Genomic DNA, 18,849 nt, shown 5'->3' with positions numbered 1-18,849 from the left:
AGGCCCTAGTTTGTGTCATGACAAAGTTAGTATCAAAGCCTAAGTCCTTAGTCAATTGGGTATCCATAAAGTCGTGCCAAGTAGAGTCTCTTTTATGGGTGTTTAGAGCACCACACTTATAAAAGAGGGGCTATGAGACATTTAGGAATATTTATCTTTATTGTTGTCTTAATTTTAAGCTATAGAGTCTAAGGTATTGGATTCTTCTGATTTTCGTTTGCTCGTGTTTCAAATCATGCCTCTAAGAAAATCTAATATTCTTGCAAACTCTTTTGTCCCATTTGAGGATAATGTAGACGGAGCTCATCCAATTTTTAAGGGCCAGACCCGATCAAGGGTAATTGCATCTGACTATCCTCGTTGGGTTCCACCTGTCCTTACTAATCCTACTTCTGAGTATGCCACTCGTACTCAATCACCTCTCGAGGAGGTTACTAATGTAAGTTTCGTTGCTCCATCACCCTGCTGACTCAGTTGGTGACATCCCAGTCACAACAAACTGGTTTTACTGGTGTTTCTATGGGTTCATCTGAGGCCTATAAAGTTGGCCAATTTATGAGGTTTCATCCTCTGATGTCTACTGGTACAAAGGTTGAGGAAGATCCTCAAAGTTTAATTGAAGAGATGAAGAAGATCTTTTAGGTTATGCATGCTTTGGAGGTTGAAGGTGTAGATTTTGCTTCCTATAAATTAAAGGGTGTAACGTACCAGTGGTACAAAGAGTGGGACCATTCAAGAGGTGAGGATGTTAGTTCTACCGTGTAGGATGATTTCTCTAGTGTATTTCTAGACCACTTCCACATCTTCTTTCCTCAAGAGTTGAGGAAAGCTAAAGTTAAAGAATTTTTTAACTTAAAGTAAGGCAGGATGACAGTCAATGAGTATGCCTTAAAATTCTATCAATTGTCCTGGTATGCTCCTGAATTGGTATCTAATATGAGGGCCCAAATGAGAAAGTTTGTTTGAGGATTGTCTCGTAAGTTGATCCTTAAGAATAAGGATTCTTCGTTGATCTGGGACATGGACATCTCCAGATTGCTTGTGTATATGCAGTAGGTCAAAGATGAGAAAAAGAAGCAACCTAAGATTAGTAAGAGGCAGAGTAAAAGGTCTCAGTTTTTAGAATAGAGTAGAGGCCAACAGGGTGGTAAGTGGTCTAACAAGAAGAATTAGGGGAGTCCTAACTCCTACTCAATGTCTAGTGCTCCCTACCCAAAGCTGTCGAAAGATAGACGTTTTTAGGGTGGTGATGCTTCTAGCGCATCGGGTGTCCATTCTCAGACCAGCGGGGCCTAGTCCACATCATCCTACCCTTCTTATAGATTTTGTGGTCAGCATCATCATGGTCAGTGTGAGAAGGGGAGGATCTGATGTTTTATGTGTGGTCAGATTCATCATATGCAGCAAGATTATCCCTCTAGAGTTGCTTCTAGGGCAAATAAGGTTTATGTTGCCTCTTCTTCAGCTCCTGCACCAAAGGTGCTACTTCTAGCTCTGGCGCTAGTCGAAATCATCTTTATGCTCTCACTACTCTTCATGAGTCCGAGACATCTCTGAATATTTTTACTGGTATGTTGAAACTCTTTTACCGTAATGTGTATTGTTTACTTGATCTGAGGTCCACTCTATCTTATGTGACCTTATTTGTGGTTGTATATTTTGGTTTTGGTCCTGAGTATCTGTCGGATCCTTTTGCTATTTCTACCCCGATAGGAGACTCTGTGGTAATCAGAAGAGTCTATAGGAGGTGTGGTGTCTGTTGGTAGTAGAGAAACCCTGGTGGACTTAATAGAGTTAGACATGGTTGATTTTGATATTACTCTGGGGATGGACCGATTGCACTCGTGCTATGCTTTCGTAGATTGTCGAACTTATAGGGTCGTGTTTAAATTCCCTAATGAGGCAGTTATTGAGTGAGAGTGTGGTTCCCTAGATCCTAATGGGTGGTTTATATCATATCCTAGAGATCGGAGATTGATCTCCAAGGGGTGTCTCTATCATCAAGTTTGGGTTAAAGATTCTAACTCGAAAGGTCCTTCTTTGCATTCTTTTCCTATGATAAATGAATTTCTTGAAGTCTTTCCTGATGATCTACCTGGTGTCCCTCCCAATAGGGAGATTGATTTTGGTATTGACTTTATTTCGGACACTTGTTCTATTTCTATTCCCCCGTATAGGATGGATCTGGTAGAGTTAAAGGAGCTTAAGGAGCAACTAAAGGACCTTTTAGACAGGGATTTCATCCATCCTAGTGTGTCCCCATGGGGTGCACCGATATTATTCATGCGAAATAAAAATGGTTCCCTTCGGATGTGTATTGATTATCGATAAATAAATAATGTGGCGGTAAAGAATAAATATCCTCTTTTGAGAACTGATGATTTCTTTGATCAGCTTCAGGGTGCCAAATTTTTTTCTAAGATTGATCTCCAATCTGCATATCATCAGTTAAAGATTAGGGAGGCGTATATCCCTAAGATAGCATTCTGTACCCGGTATGGGCACTTTGAGTTCTTGGTCATGTCTTTTGGGTGACTAATGCCCCCGCGACATTCATGGATTTGATGAATAGGGTATTCTATCAGTTTCTAGATCTCTTCTTGATTGTCTTTATTGATGACATCTTGATGTACTCTAAGAGCAAGGTGGATCATGTCGATTACCTCTGTATTATGTTGCAGACCTTGAAACATAAGCAATTGTATTCTAAGTTCTCCAAATGTGAATTATAGTTGAATATCATAACTTTTATGGGTCATATTGTGTCTAGTGAGGGGATTATGGTGGATCCTCAGAAAGTTGTTGTGGTTAAGAAATGGCCTAGACCCACGACTCCAACTGATAATTGGAGTTTCTTGGGTTAGTCGGGTATTATAGGAGGTTCGTGGAGAATTTTTCCTCTATTGCTGCTCCATTTACCAAATTGACTCAGAAAAAGGAGAAGTTCTTGTAGTCTGATGCTTGCTAGGGTAGCTTTGAGAGGCTAAAGGATAAGTTTACTTCAACTCCATCTTGAATCTACCGGAGGTTACAGAGGGTTTTACGGTTTATTATGATGTATACCGAGTTGGTTTGGGATGTGTATTGATTCAGCATGGTAAGGTGGTTGTTGATGTCTCCAGACAGTTGAAGGTTCATGAGATGAACTATCCAACCGATGATTTGGAATTGTTAGCTGTGGTGTTTGCATTGAAATTTTGGCGTCACTATTTGTATAGGTGATTGCGTCCAAACGAACATGTAAGTGTACATGGACTCACCAAGTAATAAAGTGGCCTTAAATGAAGCTGAATATCGATCCCACGGTGACTTGTGTTAACAACTATCTACTTCTAGTTTAACTATTGAGATTAAATCAGTGCAATCATAACCAAAATAAATACTTTGGACAATTAATATATGAAAGCCCAGGGTTAAAGCACTACGAACAATCACACTATGCTATTGAACTTCATTCGTTAGATTACTTATCTTGGTTGTTGATTCGTAGGGTTTATCGCATGATCATGGTCTCCCAACCTCTAATCGTCTACCTAACTTGGACATTACAACTACATCATTAAGCGGGGATGTAATAATCTATTTAGATTCATTAAGATGTCATACTACATAAGAACCATGCAAGGCTTTTAGGTATATCCCTATTCTAGTAGCAAATTCAAATGCCTTATTTCATAAAAGAGTAAGAACCTTACTCTATCTATCCCCGCGTTCTAACTTCTTATTCCCCCTCCCGAGTTCACAAGGTTGACAATATATGTATTTTATGGGTCGCGAATCCTTAAAATAGTGAAAATAAGGATAAACAAACAGCCAAATATGATAAGCAATCCAAACAAACTCAATTCAAAGGGAAAGTAAACAGGTTTTTGGCCTTGACCCCGAAAAGAAGGCGTTTAGCCACTGATTGACATAACTGTAATCCAAATCAAAGAATACATGATATAATCTATTAAAAATATAAATTAAAGGGATATAAACCCTAAAATAAGTGTTGATCAGCCCCTCTCCAAGTCCAAAGATGTCCAAAAGTGTCAAACAACTAGTACACGAGTTTTATTTATAAGCAAAGGCGTTTGGCCGTGTGTGGAATGGATGGTGAGATGCGTTGGGATGGCTCTTGGTGATGGATTAGATACACTAGGACTGTAAATTTGGAGTGGATTTTACTATGCAAGGCCTGGAAAGGTGGAGTGGAGGTCGTGACGCGAGCTCAACACTAGGCTTCACTAGAATTTCACTTTTGACGTCCAACTCCACTTTGTGCATTTGTCCTCCGTCCCAAGCCTTGTGGTGTTGTTTCCACTTCATGTCCAGCTTTTATATCATTTGTATATAATAGAAATAAAATTAACAATCATCCTACATCATCGTACACCATGGATTAAAGCTCAAAACAACACAATATCAAGAACAGTGAACTAGAAACTCGAGCTAAGAACTAGTTTTATCCACTTAAATCTTTACTGATTATTTGACTTGTGGCTTGATTTAATAGCACTTAGAAAATTATAGACAAGTTTTCCCCACATAATCATACACTCAAACCATTAGTAACTCATTCAACTCATTAGAATCCATCGCACCATTAGTAACTCATTCAACTCATTAGAATCCATCGTGATAAACTAGACAAACATGTTCCTTCACAACAAGAGAGTTACCCATGAACACTAACATAAATGCAATTTATTGCAAAATGGGTATAATAATCAAGTTACGCTCGCTTTCACAAGGAATTCACAAGTTATACAAGATTAACCATATGCTTTCCCTTAGTGTAGTACTCCACTAATATCAGAATAATGAAGCTTAGGATTAAATAGGTCTTTATGGGTTGTAATGTAGGCTAAGGGAGGGTAGGAACTATTTTGGCCAGTAATAGTGACTATCCTCCCTAAGCACTTTAATACATTGCATTTATCAATCAAGACCAATCTCCAAAAAATAAATTTACACTACTTTTGTCTACCCCATTCTTTCATTTTTTTTTCCCCCATCTCATTAAGCACATTCACATACACATGGTGAGAGTATTCTCTGTACACAACTTATTTAATTTTAACAAATTTTTATTTTTCCATTACTCAACACTCAACCACAACACATATCATTTTTTCTGAACACCAATAGCTATCACTTAGGGGATTTAATTTCACTTTTTCTTTCTTGAATTTCCTACTCCTTAACTTAATTAGATTTCAACTAAAGTGCTTAGGAGCTTTGGATTAAATTATGGTCACTTAAATAAGGGTATTAGGCTAAAAATGAGTCCAAAGAAAATAGTCTAAAGGCTCAATTGGGTTAACTAGGATTATGCACACGGGTAGGTCAAAAGAGGGTACGAAACATGGCTATCAAAAAAAGGCCTATATCATCTCCTAAACCCACACTCATTATTTCACTTTCAATACACACCAGGCAAGTTCTAGACATCACATGCAACAAGGAATATACAACACCTTACACACACACATGCTCGACTCAAGTGAGATCATCAACAACTCTCAATCAAACAATCGCATGAATTCAACTTTAAGCCAACAAGTACATGAGTCATAATCATGAGTCTAGGAGTCTCAAACTTAGTTATTCACACAATCAACATACTTTTTCAACCAAAACACTTACATCATGCAATCATATATAGCACCAACAAGAACATCCCATACTTACTCCTAAAATAGGGAATTTTCTCACCATACTTAAAAATCTACTTTGTCCCTAAAGTATACTTAAAAGTAGAGATAGAAAATACTCCCTAAAGCCTCTAGGCCTAGCTAGTAGCATCTTTACACATCAAGGGGATCTGGAGACCCCACACTTAGTCTTCGTCATGTTCCTTAGCTCAGGTTTTTTGGTACTCAGATTTCCCATCAACCTATGACTCAACAAAAATAAAAACTAGAGAAGTAAAAACTAAAAATACTAAAAATAAAACCTACCATAACTTGGGTTGCCTCCCAAGCAACGCCTGATTTAGTGTCACGGTACGACCCAATATTTGACTTATCCATTTTCCTTTATCTTCTTCCTCACACTCAGACGCCATCTTCTTATTTATTTTTGGACTCTTGAGTGTGAACTCTCAAGATCAACAGCTTTCTCAATAATAGCCTTTTTAAGATCATCAATTTGCATCATTTCGGGCTTAGGTATTAGAGTTTTGGGTAGCTCAATGAGGAATTTTGAAGAGGTATTTTGTGGAATAAAATCCACCACCCCACACATATCCTCTTTAATTACAGTAATCATGCACAAATCTCTATAGTAGGATAGTGTATTGAGCAGTTTGTACACATTGAAAACCGTCACTTTATTATCCAGCCTCATTGTGAGTGTTCCCTCTCTCACATCTATTAAAGCTTCTCCCTTCACTAAAAATAGACGTCCTAAAATAATTAGAACTCTTTCATCTACCTTAAAATCCAAAATAATAAAGTCAGCAGTAATAATAAACTTACCAACCTTGATGAGAACATCCTCTATGATTCTTTCAGGATGGGCTATTATATGGTTTGTCAATTAAATTATCACAATACTCAGCCTTGGTTTCCCTGTCCCAACTTTTTAAAAAAAGATAGGGGCACTAAGTTTATACTCACCCCTAAATCACTCAGTGCATGGACCACCTGATTATTGCTAATTTGAATGAAGAGAGTGAATCTCCCTGGATCTTTGAGATTTTGAGTCATCTTCTGCATCACCACAGAGTTGCACTCTTCAGTGAGTGCTACTATCTCGACATCCCACAACTTAACTTTGTTAGTGACAACATCCTTCAAGTACTTAGAGTATTTGGGCATTCTCTTCTTTGTAAAATATCTAAAAGAGGTAAGTTAATGTGCAGCTCTCTGAATGTGTCAAAGAACTTCTTGAGGAATGCATCCTCCTTTGATTTTTTTTTCTTTTATGGGAATGATGGTGGTAGTCTCTGTGTCACCTGTTTAGTAACTTTGGTTTTCAAGTACTCAAACTTCTTTAAATTTTTAGCAGCTTGGTCATCTACCTGTTTAGGAACCAAATCAGCATCTACCTCCTTAGTTTTCTTTAAAGGTTCTTCATTAATATATTTACCACCTCTCAAAGTAATTGCCATTACTTGTTTAGGATTTTTAGTATCACTTAACAAACCACCTTGAGGCCTAGTATTCTGTGTTGCTGCTATCTGACCTATCTGCAACTCCAAGCTCCTTGTAGCTGCTTACTGGCTCTTCATATCTATTTGTTGGCTCTTTATATCTGTTTTCAATTGTGCTTGAGCAGCTAAAATTTATTTCAATATCTATTCCATATTACTAGTAGCCTGATTTCCTTGAACCTGTTGCTGCTGTTGGGCATTCCATAGTTGATTTGATGGTTGAGTCTGCCATTTTGAATTGTAGGCATTCCCATAATTTGTCCTTTGAACATTTCCCATAAACATCACTGACTCTGGATTGGCAGCACACATATCTGCAGAATAGCCGTTATTTCTATAAACCACGCACCAAGTACTTGTCTGCTGAATTGCATTCACTATTTTTGCAGGCTATGTAACCCCCAACTTCATATTGCTAAACTTAGTATTCAACTAATTTTGCAGTGCAGCAATCTGGGAAGAAATAGCAGTAAATTAGTCCACCTTAACACACCTCTAACCTTCTTTGTAACATTTCTTAAGTCCGAATATCATTCAAGATTCCCTTATGTGATCTAGTTCAACAAGTTATATAACTCATCATATGTCAACTCTAAAGCTTGACCACCTGCAGCTGAATCTAGAAAAAAAATCGTGTTGTGATCAAGTTCCTCAATAAAAGTGTAAGCTAGTACCTTATTGGACTTCTGATGTTGTGGACAGACCCAAAGAAGGGCTTTGAATCTCTCCCATGCATGATATAAGTTCTCATCTGGCTTTTGTTTGAAGCAAACAATCTCACTATGCAGTCTCGCAGTCTTTCTAGATCGAAAGAATTGGGTAATGAAATTCTGGGATAAGTCATCCTATGTTGTGATTGAACTTGTCGGCTCAGCGTTCAACCACTTTTTTGCTTCCCTTAATAGTGAAAAGGGGAATAGTGTCAGCCTAACATAATCAGTTGATACACCCGTAGGGACAAATATGACACTGATCTCAAGGAAGTTTCGCATATGGACTTGCGGATCTTCATGTGAAAGCCTCATAAACTATCCACTATTGATCAAAAGCTACACCATATTCTATTTCATCTCAAAGTTACCTCCGACAACTGGTTTTTGAAATAGGGAGGCCAAATTTATCGGAAGTGGGATTGCCACTTCTCAAACTATCCTTTGGGTTGGTTAATCTTCAGCCATTAGAGCAGGATTTTCTTATTCCTCTTAAAATTGTGGGATATGGGGGAGAAGGATTGTTTTTCTCTTTTTTATGGAAGCATTGCTCAGGTTTGGGGCTTAGTTCAACTAATTCCCTATCCCTTTCTAGATTACTAACCTATAAACTTGGTTTCTGCAAATTCAACACCAAGACCAAGTGTAAAGCACCGAAGAAATCTAAAAAGTAAAACTAAAAATAAAATAGTTGCTAAATTACAAGTCCCGGCAAAGGCACCAAAAACTTGATTGCACTTAAGCGAACACGCAAGTGTACATAATCTTACCAAGTAATACAGTGGCCTTAAATAAAGATGAATATCGATCCCACAGGGACTTATGTTAACAACTATCTACTTCTAGTTTAACTATGGAGATTAAATCGGCGTAATTGTAACCAAAAGAATTTTGAAAAATTATAAACTAAAGTAAACGAAAATAATGCGATAAAGTAAAGACTTTGGATGATTAATAGATGAAAGCTAGGGGTTAAAGCACTACGAACAATCATACTATGCTATTGAACTTCATTCGTTAGATTACTTATCTTGGTTGTTGATTCGTAAGGTTTATCGCATGATCATGGTCTCCCGACCTCTAATCGTCTACTTAACCTGGACATTACAACTATATCATTGAGTGGGAATATAATAATCTATTTAGATGCATTAAGATATCCTCCTAGATAAGAACCAAGCAAGGCTTCTAGGTATATCTCTATCCTAGTTGCTAATTCAAATTCCTTATTTCATAAAAGAATAATAACCTTACTCTATCTATCCCCATATTCTATCTTTCTATCCCCCTCCCAAGTTCACAAGGTCGATAATATATGTATTCTAAGGATCGTAAATCCTTAAAATAGTGAAAAAAAGGATAAACAAATAACCAAATATGATAAGCAATCCAAAAAAACTCAATTCAAAGCGAAAGTAAACATGTTCTTGGCATTAACCCCGAAAAAGGGGCGTTTAGCTACTAATCGACATAACCGTAATCTAAATCAAAGAATACATGATATAATCTATTAAAAACTAAAGTAAATAGAAATAAACCCTAAAATAAGTACTGATAAGCCCCTCTCCAAGTCCAAAGACATCCAAAAATATCAAACAAATAGTACACAAGTCCTATTTAAAAGCAAAGGCATTAGGCCGTGTGTGGAATGGGTGGTGCGACGTATTGGAAAGGCTATTGGGGATGGGGTAACAATGTGAGGCCTGGAAAGGTGGAGTGAAGGTCGTGATACAAGGCTTGGAAAGAAGGAGTGGAGGTCGTGACACGAGCTCAATGTGAGGCTTCACTAGAACTTTACTTTTAACGTCCAACTTTACTTTGTGCATTTGTCCTTTGTCCTAAGCCTTGTGGTGGTGTTTCCACTTTATTTCCAGCTTCTATGTCCTTTGTATATCATCAAAATAAACTTACCAAGCATCCTAAATCATCATACACCATGTATTAGAACTCAAAACAACACAATATCAAGAACGATGAACTAGAAACTCTAGCTAAGAACTAGTTTTATCCACTTAAATCTTTACTTATTGTTTGACTCGTGGATTGATTACTTATTGTTTGACTCATGGGTTGATTTAATTGCACTTTGAACATTATAATATAAGTTGTTCCCTACATAATCACACACTCAAACCATTAGGAACTCATTCAACTCATTAGAATCCATCGCGATAGACTAGACAAACACCTAGCTCAAGCTAGTAACACTAGTTTTCTTGGTTGAACTCTAAATGATCAAATTGGTTCCAAACTTATTTGAAAACACCTTTAAATATTGTAATCACATACTTAAGCACTTAGTTGCTTATATATATATCAATATTTACTCATCTAGCACACAAGTTGTCCTCAAAACAAAGCTAAATAAGCTAGGATAACAACACTAAAGTGCATAAAATCACCTCATATCAATGGGGTACATGTTGATATATTTTTTTAGCATGAAAGCCTGCAGTATGTATTTATTCAGAAAGAGCTTAATCTTAGGCAAAGGAGGTGGCTTGAGTTGTAAAAGAACTATGATATGAGTCTTTACTACCATCCAAGTAAGGCTAATGTGGTTGTTGATGCTCTTAGTAGGGTGTCCATAGATATATGTCACATATGGATAAGGATAAGTGAGAATTAGTGAAGGACTTTCATCATTTGTGTAACCTTGGAGTTCATCTCTTAGACTCCAAGAATGGTGGTGTGTTGGTGCAACAGGTGACTCAGTCATCTTTTGGTTCAAAAATAAAGGAGAAGCAGGTGTTAGATCCTCTTTTAATTAATATCAAGGATGATGTGAGTAAGCGGAAGGTGATGGCCTTCGAGATCGGTGGTGATGGTATCTTGAGGTACCAAGGGAGGTTATGTGTTTCAGATGTGGATGGGCTGCAAGGCAAGATTTTGGCCGAGGCTCATGAGTCATGATATATGGTTCATCGTAATTCAACAAAGATGTATCATGATCTCAAGAAGATATATTAGTGGAACAATATAAAGCGGGATGAGGTCAACTATGTGGAAAGGTGTATGGTATGTCGCAAGTGAAAATGAAGCACTTAAGGATTAGTGGGCTACTTCAAGAGATTGAATTATCAGTATAGAAATGGGAGATAATTAATATAGATTTTGTTACTAGCCTTCCATGATTAAGGAATCAGTGTGACTCTATTTGGATCATCATGGATAGGTTGACTAAGTTTGCTCACTTCTTTCCAGTAAAGACGACTTATTCTGCCGAGGATTATGTGAATTTGTCCCTTTAAGAAATTGTAAAGTTACATGGTATGCTTGTCTCAATTATTTTAGATAGTGGTACTCAATTCTCTTCATATTTTTGTCACTCTTTTAAGCATGGTTTGGTGACTAAGGTGAGTCTTAGTATGGTTTTCACCCATCATCAAATGGGTAAGCCGAAAGGATCATTTAGACTTTAGAGAATATGTTCTGAGCCTGTGTGATTGATTATGGTGGTAGTTGGTTCGACCATTTTCCTTTGATGAGTTTGCTTATAATAACAGTTATCATTCTAGCATTAGTATGGACCTGTTTGAGGCATTGTATGGTAGGAGGTGTAGATCTCCTATTGGGTGGTTTGAGATTGGTGAAGCATAAATGTTTGGCCCAAATTTGGTTCACCAAGCTATGTAAAAGGTGAAGGTAATTCGGGATAGGCTTAAGACCTCTCAAAGTCACCAAAAGTCCTATGCGTATATGTGGCGAAGTGACTTAGAGTTTGAGGTTAGAGATCGGGTGTTCTTGAAGGTATCTCCTATGAAGAGAGTAATACAGTTTGGGAAGAAGAGAAAGCTCATATATTGGCCCATATGTGGTTTTGAGAAGGGTTGGTATATTGCGTATGAGTTAGAATTTCCCTCTAGCATGAGTTCCATTCATCTAGTATTCCATATGACCATGTTATAGAAATATGTGAGTGATCCTTCGTTGGTTGTCCCTTTGGAGGACATTGGTATTTTGAACTCTTTGTCCTATGAGGAGGTCCCGATGAGGATCTTGTATCGGCAAGTTTGCTGGTTGCAAATGAAAGATGTGGGTTCAGTGAAGATTCTATGGCGGAACCAAAAGTCCAAGGAAGCTACTTGGGAGGCCAAGGAGGACATGAAGTCTAAGTATCTATTCCTATTTCCTATTTCAAAAATTCATTCTTGAGGTATGTATTCTTATTACAATCTTTGTCTTCTAACTTAGTTAAAGAAAAGATTGATTTCCTTGTATCTTTGTTTTCTAACTTAGTTAAAGGTTAAAGTAGAAGCGTGTGGGGACTAAGTCATGCTTGTATTACCTATTCCCATCATTCAAGGGTGAATGATCCTAAGGGGGGTACTGAAATACTTGAACTCTGGCCCTTGCAAAATTTCCTGAGTCTTGGACATTGTATGCATCATATGACTCACCATACTACTTGTATGGTGTCGGTACATGTCAACGACCCTAGTTGTATGTTGGTCAGTGTCACATTGTCCAAGTTCTATTCTTAGTATGAGAAGACTCCATACGAGTCGTTTGTACATGGTACGAGAAGTATAATGCCAAACCATATATTGTCCAGTGTCTAGCCTAGATATTTTTACTTAGGGTACGGTTTGAGGGAACTAGTCTGATAGTTGGAGTACAAGTTAGGCTAAGGAGTCATATGTTGGACAGAATATGATGTCCAATATTTTGATCAAGGTACGAGTAGAAGGTACCACTCGTATGACGTGGGTATGAGTGAAGGGGTCCAACTGTACCCTCTTGTGAGTCTTCTACAGCTTTTAAGCTGAGGGTATTTTAGACATTTTCCACCCCAATCCCTTAAGAACCCACATCCTATAACACTTTTTGGTCCCTCATTCCTCACTTTAGAAGATCAAAACACGCTCTAAAAACCTCTCACTTTAGAAGATCATCAAGGTGGTCACCTAGAGGATTAAAGATCAAAATCTCTCCATAAATCTTCATAACTCAGGCATGTGACTCTTTCTTCACTATTAGTTCACAAATATCATATCTTTTAAACCTTGTTCTTGAATCATAAATAGTGGTTTTGAAATCCATGGTTAAGGGTTTGAATGGATACAGTTGAGTATTGCTCTCTCAGGTCTTAACTTGTGTTTATGCATGATTTAATGATAGTTTTACACATGTGGGTGCTTGGAAATTGTAATTTAAACTAAGGGGTCATGATTAACCCTAACTTGATGGTTTATGGCTTAAATAATGGCTTGATAATAGTATGCCCTCAATCTATTTGTGAAAATGTCTATGAGAAGAATCTTGTCACATGATGAATTGGGTTTTCAACTAATGCTTGGTATAAGAATGTTAATGAAGGATGAATGGTTTTGTAAAGGTCTTGATGGCTATAAATTGAATTGAATTGTAATTTGAACTAAGGCATTGGCCTAATGATATAAATGGTTGGTAAATGGTTTCATGAAGACCTTGTGGGTCATAAATGGTTTTTAATTATAACCTTGGTGGTAAATTATCTAAATGGGTTTGAGTTCCTAAATGTTAAATTGAATTGATGACATTGTGTAGATAATGGGTTCGAGTCCCAAAGTTAAATGACAATAGTTATGGCAAGTTATACGTTTGCAAGTAGAGTTGGTATGATGATACAAACGGGATGCCTTTTGTAAGTAATTGGACTGATGGTTGTATGTATGTGTAAGGAATGTTTTAATTGGTATTTAAAGGAGAATGTGTAGTCGGGTCGTAAAAGTGGAGTCCAGAGGACTAATATTGGTAGTTGCACTAGCCGGTGTGGGTATTTTATGACCAGGAGGTTTGAGTCCCCCAAATAAATATATGATTGGAAGGTTCGAGTCCTTCGTATTGTATACATTGGTGCTTAAGTCATCCTGATTATGTCAGGAGGTTTGAGTCTCCCATAATGGCATATATGGTTATGAATATTCTCTAGTTCGTGCGACTACACACACTGGGGCCCTTCCAGCTAGGAGAGAGCTGGGCCAATATAGCCCATGGGTGCCTTGTTATATGACGGTTATACTATACAACCCAGGTTAGTGTTTTCAAAGTTCATGCTAAGCCTTGTTCCCTATTCTGTCACGATATATTTATATGTATACATGTGATTGCATATGATGATTTGACTTGATTTTAATGATGGCATTATTTTATTCTTATCTCTGAGTTGTATGCTAGCGCTCCAACCACTAACCGTCTCCGGACGTTGTACCCCCATGCGATACAAGGACTGGAGATTCTTCTTCTTTTCATGCACAGTGACCAGGTGTTCGAGTGGCTTGTAAGTTGACATTGAAGTGGAGAACTTTCATAGTTCCGAAGGCATTCATTTCATGGTCTTTTTACTCTATGTTATAGACTTGGTTAGACCTGGATTTTAGTTATTGTCGGGGGCATGTTCGGATATTTTATTGTCTTTGGATTGTAGAGGTTTTGTGGATTACTGTGGACTTGGTGTATTGGTTCAGTGTGTTGGTTTAGAGTATTGTTTGGTGGATTGGCTTAGACATATTATGAGTTATCATTTGTTGTATTTAGCTCTATCTTATTATATGTTCAGAATTCATCCGACATTTGAGGTTAATGTGATGACTAGCTGAGGTGAATGGGGTGATCTCCGATCTATGTGGGACTTGAGATATCTATCATAGCCAGACCCTGATTCGGGTTGTGACAGAGTCGTCCCCCTCCCACCCCCACCCTCCCACCCCCAACCCAAATAGTCCCACCATTTATTACTTGTTGCAGCTCGTCGTTGGGCCTATTAATCAAATATCTCGTCAATTGATCCGTCCCTCCTGTATTATCCTCAATATTATGTTCACCTATTTTCTAACAAATATTGCATTGAACTTGAGTAGTCTCTTCTATTTTAATAAAACTTTCACACAATGCTAGGCTTTTTTTAGATTTTACAAGCCATGGAGGAAGATTAATCGATTCTGATTGCACGTTAGCATTAGCGGGTGTAATATTAACATCATCATTATTTTCTTCTACCTTTATAGGCTCTACATCATTCTCCTCTTCTATACCATAATTTTCTTGGGCGTCTAAATAATTCATATCGTGAGCACCTACACATATGCTATTGTCATTGGGTTCACTGGGTGGTAGTGCAGGCATATAAGTATATCTACTATTTGAACTATCTCTACCGGAACCAATTTATTTTTTTCTATCACTACCACTTATGGGACACACATTTTTAATGTTTTACCAACTTTTCTTAATTTATTCATTTCACTATTAAATTAATAAAATATTCAAAAAAAATAATACAAATAATACACTGATTAAAACTTAAAAGTAAGATATGAAATGATAATACCAAATTGCAGAAATAACCAAAATTTGAGCAATCAAATACTTTTAAGAACTTCCACTTGATATTGTTAATTACAAAATAATATAATAGAAGTTGCTCACTTTAAGAGAAAATTAGAAAAAGTAGGAGAAATTCAAAGAATGAGATAGTTGTGAATTGTAGGAAATGAATTAAATTTGTACATATTTATAGAAAAAAGATTTTAAATTATTTTTAAAAAAAGCCAAAAGGGTTGTTTTGGCGGTTGAACCAACGATATTATAGTTGTTAGGGCCTCCAATAGTCCAAAACAGCCATTTTTTGGGCCGCCCATAGACTTGATGTTATAGTTACAGTTATAGTTATAGCTATAGTTATAGTTATAGTTATAGTTATATATAAAAAAAAAACTAATTCGGTCGGTTTGATTCGGTGCACGACGGTACAGGTCTGGTCTTTGACCTGGACCGCCAGGATACTTGGAATGTCTGTCCCAGCCCCACTCTGCCCATAAATTCGGTTTGCTTATTGGTTTCGCATCGGTGCCGACTCAATCCCTTCGTAGTCTGGTCTTAGTGGGTCGGAATCGACTCGACCCGATCTAGATGACAGGTTTAGGTGAAAGCTTTAGTAACTTTGTCACCTCCACAATAAATTGAATTTCTTTACTTATTCAAGAAAGTTTTCAAACCTTCCCACCTGTTATTTAGAATAATTATAATGAATGAGAAAGTGACCGCTAAAATAAATGGAAGAGGAACAATAAATCAAACAAGAAGACTTAATAGGTTAAGAGAAAATCACAAGAAGACTTAGTAGGTTAAGAGAAAATCACAAGAAGACTTAGTAGGATAAGAGAAAATCACATACCTACTGTTTAATTTTTTTTCTTTAATGCATAACGCACAAAACTTGTGCACTACATTGTAAAAAATGAATGACGCACAAATTTGTGCGCAACACTTTTTTAAAAAGTTAATCACGTTAATTTTTCTCTGTTAAATTTTTGATACATAGCACACATTTTTTGTACGATAAACCTATTTATGTCAATAATATAAAACATGACATATTTCGATTACTTTAAATTTGATGACATATTTAGGTTCTGGACTTTCAAAAGAAGAAGAAATATGTACCAAACCAAAAATTAAGAGAAGTCAGAATCAAATAAATATGATTAGAGTTGGGAAAATCTGGTTAGAGTAGCTAAGTCTGGGAGAAATAGACGCAAGTTGGAAATTGCAAATAAAATCCTTAGTTTGCCTTTTAACTTTTAAAACCCCAAAATTAATGGTTGTTTGTTTAAAAGTAAGAAAATGAAAATACAATGCCATTCTCGTCGTGTCTTCATGTTGCTATTCTCGCCAGATATTGCGTCGCCTCATCGAGAATAGGCGACACAACATCGCCTTGCCTTTGGTGACGGCACTTGCCTTTCACAATACTACAAAGGATAAATTTGTCATTTCACATGCCATTCTTGACTAAAAGTTTCTAGTGTTAAATTTTTTGAAAGTGCAAGTAGTTTTTTGAAAAAAACTTGACAATATTGTTTCGTTTTACAATTTGTAATTTTTTGGCAAAGAATTTCGACAAAAAATTTAAGTTTTCAGAAATTTTAAAAAAAAAAGTTTTTAGAATTTATGTGTATAAATTATACTAGTATACATATTCATGCGATGCACAGATAATATTAAAATATTTTTCTCATCATTTCGTTATGGAATGTGTTGTTTGAATATGTTAAATCATATTACCTTTAGAAAAAAAGTTCAACTTTCATTTTATTTCTCAATAAAATATGAAAAAAAAATCTACACCCCCACCCACTTCCCACCCGTACCCCACCTCCGCGTCCATATCCATCACCAACACCACCCGCAATTTTAAAAAAAAAATAAGAAAAAATTATACCTCCCCATCCCTACCGTCCCCCCCTCCCCCACGCCCACCCTCACCCCCACCCACCCCAATCCCCCTAACTCTAACTAATCTATAAAATAATCATTAGTTGTTAAAAATAACTGCATTTCGGATTTTCTTAATTATGTTATTCATAATATTTAAATCTACACCCCCCCCCCCCCCCCCCCCCCCGTCATTACTTAGTGTACATTTTTTTCTATTATATTTTAGTTACTTTATTTTTCTCTAATATGACTTTGAAATTATTTTTTTGTGTTACACAAATAAACAGTTGAGTTTCTTATCTCTTATCTCAAAATATACAAATTAAAATAAATAAATTATGTTATGCACAACAAAATAAATGAAATAAAAATTAGAAGAATATTCTAAAATAATTTAATTTGTTAGAATTTGTCTCCTCATTTGAAATTAGTTAGACACTTTCACACCTACCGCAATATAACTTTATCTCATATTTAATTTTAATTTTTTTTAATCAAATTCAAAAAATTATTAACTCTTTCTAAGAATTAAAATGAATTCCATAGTGTATGTAATATTTCTTGAATATTAATTTTAAAGAAAAAATTAAAATTATAAATTCATTAAAATATCAAATTTTAGTCGTTATAATTAAAAAAATACCTTAAAAAATTTAATTTATTTCTTAACCTTTATTTCATCGCCCGTGATTTTTCCATTGTTTAGATTTATCTATATTTTAAATTATGATTTCATATTAATATAAAATTAGTATACGTACCCGCGCGATGCGCAGATAATATTAAAATATTACTTTTAAATATTTTATATTTGGATGTCTCATTCGAACATGTTAAATCATATTATCTTAAATTACAAACATAATATGTTACCACTGCCCCCAACATACCTCCACCCCACCCATCCCCCTCCTCTCACCCCACCTCTAACTAAATATATACAAAAAAAAATAATCATGTAATTGCAAAAAAAATTGATATTTCATACTTTTATATGTTGTATTATTTACAATTTAAAGAATTTTAATGAAACAAAAATGTAAAAATAGTGACAAAATTTATCATTTTTTAAAATTTTTCTAATATATAATATTTTCAAATCCAAATATGTCTAATCTTGTAAATTCAAATCCAAATCTAAATAATATCATATTAATTTGTTCAAAGAAAATTAGTTTATTGTTCTTCTTTATTCTTACCTTTATTCAAATATAATATATAATTATCTTGTAATTATATATATGAATTAAGATAAATATTTGAAATGTAGTAATGTTCCATAATAGTCTTTATGCTTAAGAGAAATATATTAAGACAAAAAAGGTGATATAATAATATTTATGCACACACAAATATATTTACATTCATTCTTAACACAAATCATTGTACCTGGTCGTTTAAATCAGATTTCTATTTCGGTACAACGAGAAGGGGGCTTCACCTGATCAATCACTTTGAATCCGCTCATCATGAAGAGAGAAAGGAAGAGGTTTTTTCTTTAGATAAAGCAAAAGTTCGTTGCTGATCATTTGATAAATCTCCTTTGTATATTTCGATTCTCCATTGTACCTATTGATTTTTTAAAATATTCATGTCACATTTTTGAGAGATTAATGTACATTAGATCTGCAGAAACTTCAATTTCCTTAAGTACATCTATGAGAAAAGATAAATATAATGTCAATCACAAATAAAAATAAAATAACTAAAAAATTAAATTAAGCAAGAACAATATACCTTGGTAGCTATTTAGAAAAGTCTGATGAATATTACCTATAATTTTTTAATCCACAGTAG

The sequence above is a fragment of the Capsicum annuum genome, chromosome 8, assembly GCF_002878395.1.
Source record: "Capsicum annuum cultivar UCD-10X-F1 chromosome 8, UCD10Xv1.1, whole genome shotgun sequence".
Classification (NCBI taxonomy): domain Eukaryota; kingdom Viridiplantae; phylum Streptophyta; class Magnoliopsida; order Solanales; family Solanaceae; genus Capsicum; species Capsicum annuum.
The sequence above is the reverse complement of the archived record's forward strand: the minus strand, read 5'-3'. Positions refer to the sequence as shown.